The 12813-nt window shown below is 38.7% G+C and overlaps 1 non-coding gene across 1 annotated transcript; it reads right to left on the bottom strand.

The window, feature by feature from the left end:
- Positions 1 to 11227: 11227 nt before the first annotated feature.
- On the bottom strand, positions 11228 to 11309 carry TRNAL-AAG (transfer RNA leucine (anticodon AAG)). Its single transcript has one exon. It is a non-coding gene; the product is annotated as a tRNA-Leu (tRNA).
- Between the last annotated feature and the right edge of the window lie 1504 nt (positions 11310 to 12813).

The raw sequence follows: 12813 nt of genomic DNA, 5'->3' as shown, positions 1-12813 counted from the left end.
TGATTGTGGAATGGACCGAGTTGTTATATTTATGTAGAAGTTCTGGAAGAATATTAATCCATTTATAATTACCTTGGAGGGTAAATTGTTTATACATAAGATTTTTTAAGGTTCTGTTGAATCTCTCTACAATTGAGGCCTTGAGGTCACTGTAACTCGAATAATGTTTTATTGCCTGGCTTTTAATAAATTGTTGAAACACTGAATTATAAAATTCTTTGCCATTATCTGTTTGCAAATAGCGCGGGGATCTTCCACTCTGATTGATGATTGTTCTGATGGCTTCTGTAACACATTTTCCAGTCTTGGATTTGAGTGGCACAGCCCAGGCAAATTTTGAAAATGTGTCTATTACAGTGAGTAGATACTTGTAGCCCTTGTTGATTTTGTCTAAGTTTTTCAACTGCCCACTTGCCATTTCAATCAAGTCCCCCTGCCATAAATCATCTATGCCCTTTGTGACTACTGGGAGTCTCTTAAAATTATGTCGGGCTTGTCTGTGTAATTCATCAACAATAATTTTTCTAGACATAATATGTAAACAAGAATATTGCAACTATGGGGTGTTCAGCAGCTGATACTGCAGGATTTTCTAAATATAATTTGTCCCCTATTTGTATTTTAAATTCCAAAGAGCCATCATCTTCAACATAAGATGTTTCCAATGTATTGGGATCTGTAAAATCCTCCAATTCTACACTGGTGATTTTCACTTTGTTATCAGCATTTGTTATTGATAAGGTGGGGTAGTGGTGTGCCTGTGGTTGAAGCCAATATTTGATCTTGATTGGTCTCAATGTGCCCCCAACAAAAAATTGATAATAAAATTGTGCAGGGGACAGCATATATATTTTGCCACCTGGTGTAAGTGGAGAATCATATTCTTTGTTGGGGATGCTGTACAATTCAAGAATTACTGAATGTTTTGGATTCTCGATTATGCCTGTTATTTCCTTTTCTGCTGTGAGCAATCTGCTTGTTACAGATTCAAGGTGCTCATTGATGGTTCTAACAACATCATCATGGCCTGGCTTGATTTTTATGTCCACAACAAGTTTCTTGTATTGCTGCACAATTTCTTGTAGCTGGGTGGCAAAAACAGACAAAGCATTTGCTTGATTGGATTCCATGGTTCCTAGCTGTTGCTTGATATTAGCTACAATTTGTTGCAAATTTTCAACAACTGCCAATTTTGAATTTTGAGCAGTAAGATCATGGACTTGCCTTCTGATATCCTCAAACAGGGCATGCAGTTCATTAATATGTTGATTGGTTGGAAGAGTGGCCACTGTCTGAGTGAGATGTTTGATCTCTGCCTGGATATTCCTGATATCTTCTGATTTTAATATCCTATTCACTGCCCTCTTAATATTTTTAAGTTCCTGTGATGTAGGAAGATTTGATACTGTATTTTGCAAAAATTCAAGTGCCAATTTCACATTGTTTAATTCAGAAGCATCAGCCACATTTTGCATAGCATTTTGGAGCAGGGCTATATCTGCCTGAGAGGGTGTGGATTGTTGTAAAATTTCAAGCTTTGTTTGGATATCATCAATCAAGTGATGAAAATGAGATAGCTCAGATTCAGTGTTGAGGTTTTCAAGCTTTGTGATTTGGTGCTGGACACTAACAAGAGTATCTACAATCCCAGGCAATCTGGATTCTAGTACATTTGCCAAATCATTTTGCACTGCTGCTATTGTACCTTCAAGATGGGTTATGGAACTTTGAATTTTTCCAAAATCTTCATATGTTTCAAGTTGCAGCTTAATATTTGCTACACTCCGAGTTATTGCACTTAAAGCATCAGAAGAGGGCAAATTGTTCATAAAATTTTCAAGTGTCTCAATTTTTTCTTTAACCTCGGCTATGGCATTGTTCAGAGGATCCAGATTAGGTATTTGGAGTGACTGAATCTGTTCTTTTAGAGTGGAAATCACTAGATCAAAATCTTCTTGTGATTTTATGCTTTTGACAATTGTTTGGAGCTGTGCCTGGACATTATTTATTTGCTCTTCCAATTGTTGTTTCAATTGCTCAGAGTTAATAGCCTGGGTCTTAAATTTGGCTTGAAGAGCTGCTACAGCTTCTTCTAAACTTTGAAAATTATCTAATGTGGCCAGGTCAGTATATTTCTGAAGCAATAATTTGAGTTCAGAATCAATTTTAAGAAGAGGGTCCATGCATTGTGATTGCAAATTTGTAATTTCTAATTGAAGACTGGCATTGAGTGTAGTTTGTAAAGCTTGTAAATCACTTCTTAATTTCTTGACTCTGACATCAAGCATCAAAATCTCATCACTGAGATCTTCATGTCTTGTATGGCCAAATATATCATTAGGCATTTTGTTTAGTGGTTATTTATTATAGAGTATCTGATTCTTAATTCTATAAAAAAGGGTATAAGCTTGTCATAAGATCCAGGGACCTCAATATATAAGCAGTCACCAGCAGAAACAGTATAAACAGTGCCAGAAATCATGTTTAAGTGCTTAATTCTGTAAATATTTCTCCCTATTGAAATCTTGACATTGCCCTCAGGGGTTGTAATAAATTGCAATTGCCCACCTACAGGTAATTGGTAATGATTTAAATTATTGTTAAATATGTACAATATTTTGCCTGTTTCATCATCAATATCTGTAAGTATGCTGTTCAGATGAATAATTAACAAGCCACTCAGTTTAGACAGCATATCAGAAGAGGGTTGTGGTGTCGGCAGGTCCATAATAGCCTGTTTTTTGAACCCAAATAAGTTCATAGGCATGTTTATTTATTTCAAATCATGCTCTGTAATTGGGCATTGATTGCCATTTTTCAAATCACAATGACCCCATGGTAAAGTATGAATGCCACATGATAAAATGCATCTCTTATCATCATGTGGGTCCAGAGCCACTTTTCTTACAATATTGCTAGTCAATAAGTGATCCACACTCTGAATTCTGGATTCTGATGTTTTGATTGTGCTACATGATTTGAGGCAATTTTCATAATCTTCAAATTCAAGCTCTTTGTCAACAGTCACTCTGCCAATACCCTTGGCTTTTTTGACAACAGCACTACATGTTTTAAAACTGTACATCTTGGCACTTAACCCAGCAAATGCCACAATAACATCACCAAGTGTCTCATCTTTTAACTTGCCAGGCACCTTTTTGTTGTGGTGGTGTTGAATCTCTGTATGTTCACTGGTATCAAAATATTTAAACAATTCAGGCTGGGACATATCTTTATAAACATCTTCTGTTTGAATATCAAGAACAAAACTATCCGTGTCCATGTACATCAATTTTACACGATTCTTATAAAAAGGTTTCAACACATCATAATACAATATTAACATATGTAATTTGGCCAATTCCAATATTGCAGCCCCTACATAAATAGGTTTATCAAACTTAATCTTTGTTTTTTTCATGTTGAAAAGTGCCATATTTTCATCATAAATTCTTCTATAATTGAAATTAGGCTTTGCAACCAATTTTTTGCTCAGGCTGGGGTCAGTAATTATTTTAACATCGGTATGTTTTCTGACATTTTCAATTGTTTTGCCATACACAGAATTAACCATCAATTTAAACAAGGCCTTATCAAATTGGCTCTTTGCAGATGTTCGAAGCTCTGTATTTGTATTAATGTATGGTTTCAACCATTCTGAGTGCCTGAACCTCAAAACTTTGCCAATTTTGGTCACTTGAACACCATGTTTCATCAGGAACTGGAGGTTTTTGTAATATATGACATAGCCCTGTTTTGGCTCCAGTGTCATCATGAGCTTCTTCTGTTTAGAGCCAGGTGAGCACTTAACCTCGGGAATTGGGGGCAGATCAGAAAATTTATTGTGCAAATCATCAGGAATTGTCAGATCAACCTCTAAGAAGAGACCATAATTACTGTCATCAAAATCCTGAAGATCTTCAATATTAAAATCTTCGACCCATTCACGCCCTGCATATGGCAGTTTTTGCATCATGGCATAACCATAGAGGCTGTTTGCATCTACATACAGTATATAATTTGATGGCAATTCTGGATCATAATCTGAAATATATTTGTTATTTACTCTGGCATATCTCTGAGAACATTGCACCATGCCTCCTCTTATACATTCCTCCATAAACAGATACTTATTTTGATCTTGGATCAGATCCAATGGCATTTTAGTGTTTAAAAACATTGCAGCCCATGCTAGGCCTGGCGCACTGTAAAAATACACTGGGTCCAGCCTATAATTTTGCATAGAAGATTTTCTGAATGCCTGCAATATATCAGCTAAGAGGGTCACATCAAGTTTCAAATATGCCATGTGATAATCACCAAATGTCTGGCATTTTAAATTGTTCCACATCAATTGGGCATGGTGATAATCTTCATCAGTGATTCCAGATCCTCTGATTTTGCTGTAAAACTCTTCTTGTGGTGGCAGAGCACATTCATCAAATTTAGAAAAATCTGTAACATAATCATATGGATATACACCCTTCCGCCTAATTAATTTCAGGTCCTGATTTGGAAACAATGCACATGTGATTTTGAATTGATCATCAGATAATTGAGTGGCCAGTGTGGCCAGGCTAGCAGATAAAATTCTGTAAGAATCAAGAAATCTTATGTGAATAGGAACACCATTAACTTTAATTATTTTGCTAATAGCAATATATTTCTCATCATTTTCAGCTAAAATATTTAAATTCTGCTTGTCAAACCCCTCATATCTGATCAAATGATGGAAATCATAATTGGATGCTCCATGGCAAAATATGGGGGCAAATTTTGGTCTCTTGATCTTAATATTACAGCTATTACACAGGGCCATTAAGAATTTACCATCTGTATGAGAATGGTGTTTCACCTTGATATTTGTATCTGAAAATTCAGAATCACATACCGGGCATTTTTCTGCATTGTTGAAATCTTCAATCTGTTTCTCTGTTAAAGGCAACATGGGTTTTGATTTCAACAAAATATTAGATGCTATGTCACGGCACTCATTTTCTATTCTATGTGCAAATATTTTGATGGCATCTGGCCCCATGTATGAATATTTTTTGGTAACAACACCATCCTGTACAACCACATAATAAAAGCTGGAAGGTTCATGTAGCTGGTATGGTGTAATTGAAGATTCTTCAGGATCTGGATTGCAGAATTCAAAAGATTTGAGGATTGATTCAAAATCACAGACAATATATGCTGGGTGTTCCAACAAGGCTTCAAATTTTTTGAATTTGCAATTTTCACTTGGATTAGGCATCACCATATGAACAGGTTTATGGTTCCCACAGTATTTCAGATGCTCAATTAACTTGTTTTTGGCAATTTCTGCATTCACTTTACAAACCCCTTTTATTATTTTTTTTACCATCAAATACACTTAAACATCTTCTGCACAACTTGAATATTGTATTGGATTTGTCTAGTTGTGTTCTCACTAAAGCTTCAAGACTGTGTATCAGAGTGTAATGATATTTGCCATCCTCTTCAATTAAGAGCAAATCAATCGGGACAGCAGAATCATCATCAAATATACTGATTCTGAGAGGTTCTATCAAGCAATTGCCACGGCCAGTGGAACAAATAAATACATTAATAGATAATTGTTTGCCATTGATAGTCCTGGCTCTTTTTTCAAATTTATCAATATTCTGAACAGACATTGGATATTCTAAACCCTTCATTGCATCGTCAAAAAAGTGTTCATATTGTTTGTAATAAGTTATTCTCTCAGGATGCCTTGAAACTAGAAACAAAGCAGCTAAAATACACCACAAAAAGCATTTCTCATCATTATTTTCAATATTAACCACGGCTTGTTTGTTTTTAATATTATCAGGTAATGGCAGATATGTAGATCCTTGTAATGGGCTGAATTCAGAAATATTAACATATAACTTGTGTGGAGAGCCGCATAGGCTCCATCCAGACTCTTTTGCCGCAAATTCAGAGTGTTTAATATTCAATTGATCTATCAACCTGCTTATTATTGTGTCTGAATTTGCATTTGAATATACCGGTACAGTTTCTGTTATGTGGGGCTGTGTAAATTTTGTGCCATTTGGTTTCTTATATTGAGTATACAATTTGAGGGACAGCTTATAAGAGCCATTTTGTGCATTTAGAATTGCCTGCAGATCAGGATTTACACTGCTCAAAAAATTCTGAATACCACATCTTGGCTCTGATACAAACCGATAATCTCTTAATTGGCCATTAAAACTGCTATGGATAGGTTCATAGCGTGGCTGCTTTGCAGGTCCAGCATTAACAGGTGCTTCATGCTTTCTTTTCAGACCAGATGTAGATGGTTGTGAGGGCAATATTGATGACTGTGCAGAACAAGTATTTTTATGTGTATATGTGAAGTATTGCATGCTGTATTTTCTATGGCATTTGGGGCATATTTTTGTGGGAGTTCTGTATTTGTCTGGGTCACAAATCTTTTGGTGCTTGGCCCAATTGGGGCTGGATATATTTTTTTTGCATTGTTTACAATATTTTTGACTTGGCATTTTTGCTGTTGTTTATTATATACAATTTCTTGGGATTCAAATCAAAACTTTATACTGAATAAAAAATATAAGTTGGGTTCAGCAGTGTGATTTGTGTGTGTGTATATATGTGTGTGTGTGTGTGTGTGTGTGTTAATATTTTTGGCCTTGGTATTTTTGTTGTTGGTTTATTATATAAAATTTCTTGGGAATCAAATCAAAATTCTATGCTTAATAAAAAATATCAGTTGGGTTCAGTGCAGACAAAAAAAAACTGCATAGCTCTATGTCAATTAGTTCTTGAGTTTTGTATTTAGGAACCACTTTGGCGGGAATAGAACTGCCCGGGCGGGGAGTATTAATCCCACAGCTCCGCGGCGCGGGAATCTGAGAAACTGCCCCGAGTATTGATCCCACAGCTCCGCGGCGGGAATAGAACTGCCCGGGCGGGGAGTATTGATCCCGCAGCTCCGCGGCGCGGGAATCTGAGAAACTGCCCCGAGTATTGATCCCTGCAGAGGAACTGGCCGTGCCGCAGCTCCGCGGCGCGGGAATCTGAGAAACTGCCCCGAGTATTGATCCGTGCAGAGGAACTGGCCGTGCCGCAGCTCCGCGGCGCGGGAATCTGAGAAACTGCCCCGAGTATTGATTCCTGCAGAGGAACTGGCCGTGCCGCAGCTCCGCGGCGCGGGAATCTGAGAAACTGCCCCGAGTATTGATCCCTGCAGAGGAACTGGCCGTGCCGCAGCTCCGCGGCGCGGGAATCTGAGAAACTGCCCCGAGTATTGATCCCTGCAGAGGAACTGGCCGTGCCGCAGCTCCGCGGCGCGGGAATCTGAGAAACTGCCCCGAGTATTGATCCCTGCAGAGGAACTGGCCGTGCCGCAGCTCCGCGGCGCGGGAATCTGAGAAACTGCCCCGAGTATTGATCCGTGCAGAGGAACTGGCCGTGCCGCAGCTCCGCGGCGCGGGAATCTGAGAAACTGCCCCGAGTATTGATCCCTGCAGAGGAACTGCCCGTGCCGCAGCTCCGCGGCGCGGGAATCTGAGAAACTGCCCCGAGTATTGATCCCTGCAGAGGAACTGGCCGTGCCGCAGCTCCGCGGCGCGGGAATCTGAGAAACTGCCCCGAGTATTGATCCCTGCAGAGGAACTGCCCGTGCCGCAGCTCCGCGGCGCGGGAATCTGAGAAACTGCCCCGAGTATTGATCCCTGCAGAGGAACTGGCCGTGCCGCAGCTCCGCGGCGCGGGAATCTGAGAAACTGCCCCGAGTATTGATCCCTGCAGAGGAACTGGCCGTGCCGCAGGCCCTTTTTTCCCCCCCTTTCCCCCCCTTTTTGCCAAAAATTGGCTTTTATTGTATCAGTGTATATTGTTTCTATGACCTTACTTGGGTTATTCCGCCAAATTATATGCTTCAAGTCTCCTATACTTTGGTGGAGCCTGTTCAGGTTCTGCCCCCCACTTGTGGGTTCCACTGCCGATCCAGCAATGGTGAAGAATCTGCACTGTGCCCTGGCTTATATAGATTTACAGAGCCAATAGAAACACTGCTTATTTAAACCAATCAGAAAACACCACATCATCACATTATGTCATAACTATTTAATCAATTAATATTGCACAACATGATGCAATAGAAGCGGACCGGGAAGTAAATATGTATGGATGTGGGTGGGTGGGGATGTGGGTAGGGGTGGGTAGGTGTGGGTGGGGGGTGGGGGTGCATCTTGACTTAGTTTTAAGTGCTGTGTTCAAAATAAAAATATAGTGGCTGGTAGCTATATCCAAGCCCTATTATAATTTTTGTTTCTGCATTCTGTCACTAATTTTGATCCTAGGATAATTATATTTATGGGGGTGACTCTGCATGGCCCCCAGAGCAACATACTGAAATTTTGAAAAAATCGATTATTTTATTTTTGCAATTTTCACTAGTTTTGATCCTAGGCCAATTATATTTATGGGGGTGACTCTGCATGGCCCCCAGAGCAACATACTCAAATTTTGAAAAAATCGATAATTTTTTGAATTTTGATTATCTCTGGAACCATGAATCCTAGAGACATGGGGTTTGTTGCTTTGGCCTGGGCATTTCAAGATGCAACTTTTTGATCTCTATAAATTTTTCAAAATATCTTGTTGTTCTCTAGATCTTGAATAACTTGCCTATTTTTCAAGATAGGTGCATGGGGGTTGCATATTTGAAATCTAGAGGCTGTTTAGAAGTTTTGTTAAAAAATCGATAATTTTTTGAATTTGAGATTTTTCAAAAACTATCAGTGCTGGAGACTTGAAATTTTGTAGACATATTCTAGGCATGATTCTTTATATTTTATGTCTCTATAATTTTCCTGATATATGCAATATTTAAGCTGTAAATGCCTAATTTTTATAAATAGAATTTTCTGAAAAATGCAATATTAACAATATTTTGAAATCTATACATGCTAGGGCACTATAGCAGTTACTATACTTAAGATATCATACAATATCAAGAAGAGCATATTTTTAACAAATTTATAGACAACAATCTCACAGAAGTGCCTTTTATAAGTGTATGCAAATCAATCTGAGGGGGTTCATACTTTCCGAGAAATTCCCGAGGTCATTTTTTACAAAAATCTTGGATTAGACAGGGTTCCACACTTGAGCAAAAAACTCTTATGGGCATGTTGAGCTTGTTTTAAGTGTAGGCAAATCTGCTTGGGGGGGTTCATACTTTCCTGTCCTGGTTATATAGCCAATCCCACTACTTGTACACAATTTAGTGTTAGCTTGTTGCATATGTATTTTCTTATTTATGTCGCTCCATGTTGCATATGTGTAAAACATGTGTTGTACATGAAAGGTACACATGTATCTTCGGAATGCATTTATCACTCATTTTTTGCCATTCAAAAATACAGTTTGTGGCTTGATTTCCATTATTAGCTAATGTGAAATTGATGGTGTTGAAAAATATTTCAAATCGTTTGTTACAAACAAATGCATCTTCTTGCGTAATTTATGAGGATAATAACGCCTTTGATACTACTACTGGTAGTACTAGTAGTAGTAATAATATTAATGAAGCCACTATTATTATTTTTATTATTGGTACGTTTATCCTGGTACTTGCCCCCCCCCCCAAGACAAAAATTCGAGGTTGCACCTCTGGTATTATATTTTTCCGCAAATTTTGTCTGACAAAAATAATTTGAGTAATTAGTTCGGCATAAATGTCCTACCTTCGTGGGGGGAGTACGTCATGGGCCTTGGGGGGGGGGGGGGATGAGCACCCCTGCGCTTCATCGTTATACTTCAAGCAAACAGATCAGATCCTGCGTTGAAAGCATGCCGGGTAAGCATTGTGCGTTTGGTCTTTGACGAAGTGATTCAAGGTATGATGATTATCGTGCTGATATGAGGAATGTGTATGCATAATACATACTATATCGCCAATTTTCTCGCTGTAAGAAGGCTTATACGCTTTCCTCAACACATGCGAATCTGTTTACCCGACCCCAAAGTGCACTCCGTGATGATGACGTCAAGTTGAATATCATCCATTTGCAGCACACAACACTAACATCTAAACCCAGGAGCTTCCCAGAAGATATAAACATGATGTGGCCAGTGCGTAGTAGTGACTTCTCAGAATATACATAAAGGCGTCTTGGTCTTGGTGATCTAGATTATCATCCTTCCTCCTTCTCCAGCATATCAGAATTCTTACTACATGCGTCTTCTTGCGACCCTGAAATGCCTTTTAAAATTAAACAGACGTGCGATCAAACGCAATACAAACAGAAATACTGTGGCGTGATTGAAATACGCCGTGCTTTTTTATGTCGGCCAACCTGTTTGTACACGTTCTGTGTACGTTTCAGAACTTAATTTACAAACTGTTCATGTTTTCTTAAAGGGAGAAACGCTGCTTTCGTTATGCCTCTGCCGTTCAGCTGGCAGTGTGCAGATAGTGGGGAGAAAGGGGGGCAGTAGTGACTCCGAAAAAATAAGAATAGGGTGGGGGCAGATGACAACTGATGGAGGTGCACAAAATTTTTCAGAAGTTTGGAAGTTACAATATTAATATGGTAATGATCGTGCCATTATATACATTGATAATGAAGATATTTAAAAAATGGCGGAGCAGCCGCTTTTGTGGGGTAGGGGGCATGGAGCCCACACCTTAGTGTCGCCACTTATCTTTGACACAGCTTTAAAAATTAATAAACACATGAAGAAATGGTAAAATATTACCCTAGTAAAGCGAATCCTTTCACTTTTGATTGATTTTGGTTATTTTACGTCGCTTTGTTCTGCCACTTTTGGCTAATCGCGACGATGAGTGATGATGGTACTCACAAGGATACGAACCCGGGACCCCTGGCGCACTAGCGCGCTGAGCCAACCACTCCCTCACGGAGGTCGGTTCTTTCATTTACGAGTTGCTGTTTTAAGTCCACTTTATGCACAGTAAGGCTACTCGGGACTGGACCTACAATTTAAAGTGGGATCCGAACCACTTGTGCCTCCACCGGGTCTTTCATTTACGAAATTACTGGACAAGACACATTACTACACGAACAGAATACATAACAACAACAGTCGAAAGAAAAGCATTTCTTTTTGACTGAAACGGTAAAAAACTATAATTTCAAAATCTCATTCACAAACGTAGATTAAAAGGAAAGATCTATCGCAACTCGCATTTTAACCCAACCATATTATATGAACTTGTAAAAGTAAGTGGCAGCGGTGGGATTCGAACCCACGCCTCCGAAGAGACTGGTGCCTTAAACCAGCGCCTTAGACCGCTCGGCCACGCTACCGGATAGACACGAACGTAAAGTTCATACATTCATCATGCTATGTTATCTTTCAAACACTAAAGCAAATATTGCATCTATGCCCTTGTGTAGATGAAAATACTTTCTTTTCACCTCGCGGACGTCGTCACTGGGCTTGTGAGGGTGGGTTAGCCCACGGTGATATACTCTATAAAAAATCCCACGCATGAGATAAATATTGAGAGAATCACTGGATTAGACAGAAATAAGTAGCGAAACAGAGAAAGTCAGAGATGTGCGCTCGCGCTTGTGTGTAAACTTTTTTGTGCCAATGAGTAGAACATATATATAGATGGTGTCCGTGAAAGTCTCCATACTCCTTATATTATATTACATAGTACTTACATATTACCCCTAGATATATGGAACATATTTATTTATTATAGAATATGTATCTATTTATTTGTCCGCTCACATCAGCCACTAATATGCGAATTCGAGGGAGCGTACCATGTGACTTACAGGGCAAAGATGTCAAAATCATTCCCAAGCAACCGATCGGTATTCGAATACCGACCAATTTTCAACACGGCCTTTCTCTATCTACACTGGCGTATGGAAGGGGGAAGCTGCTGGGGATACAGTCCATCCCGAAATTTTGAGAAAATCAAAATTTTCAAATGAAAGCAATAAAGAACTGGGGAAAACCGTAGTGATAAATGAAGACTCCACTTAAAATGACCCTCGATTGCCACATTGTTCTTTGATCAACTTTAGAACGAAGGCTAAAATGGTAAATACGAAATACGGTATTTTACGTTTACAATGTTACCCATCTCCGCTAGAACGTAGTTATGTAATATCGACCTTTACACTTTCAGCCAAAGAGCCCCAATCCTGAGATATTACATGTCTACTGAGAGCTGGTAAAAAGGTGGAAATAATTAAGGTGCACCACAACTTAAAGGAAGTAGCAACTTTTGTAAAACCCCCAATTGCTACTCAGACCTCTCTTCTAAAAATTACTACTTCTCTAACACTCATATTAGCATGAATCCACATTAGCAAACTTAATATTGATGACGGAAACGACCGTTTTAATGCTGCTATATACTATAGATATGTCTTGCAAGTGACAAAAAGCCTACACCACTGATTCACGGACAGTGGCAAATACAGAAGTTACAGTTGGGAGGGCGAATTTCAGTCGAATGCCTCATATCACCGATAATAATAATTTCTAATCATTTCTCGTAAACTTGTACTGTTTTATATAAACAGTACCGTGAACAGGTATCAATCTGGCTTCCATGATATAGAAAGATTAGAGTATAGTTTTGAAAAAATCAAATCTAGAATAGATGATTATTATTGTATATCGTTATCATAATTTCTTCCATTGGCACGGTAAAGTTAACGATCAAATATGAGGAATAAAGTAAATAAACAAGGAAATGAAAACCTATCCTCTCAAGGGGTTTCAGGTACTATTTTACTTCGTAATTCATTCATGTCAATTTGTTATATTTAATTACAGAAGGAATGC

Source organism: Lepisma saccharinum, chromosome 6 (genome assembly GCF_977018435.1).
Source record: "Lepisma saccharinum chromosome 6, izLepSacc3.1, whole genome shotgun sequence".
Taxonomy (NCBI): Eukaryota; Metazoa; Arthropoda; class Insecta; order Zygentoma; family Lepismatidae; genus Lepisma; species Lepisma saccharinum.
Note: the sequence above shows the minus strand (reverse complement) of the source record. Positions and strands in the feature narration are given on the sequence as shown.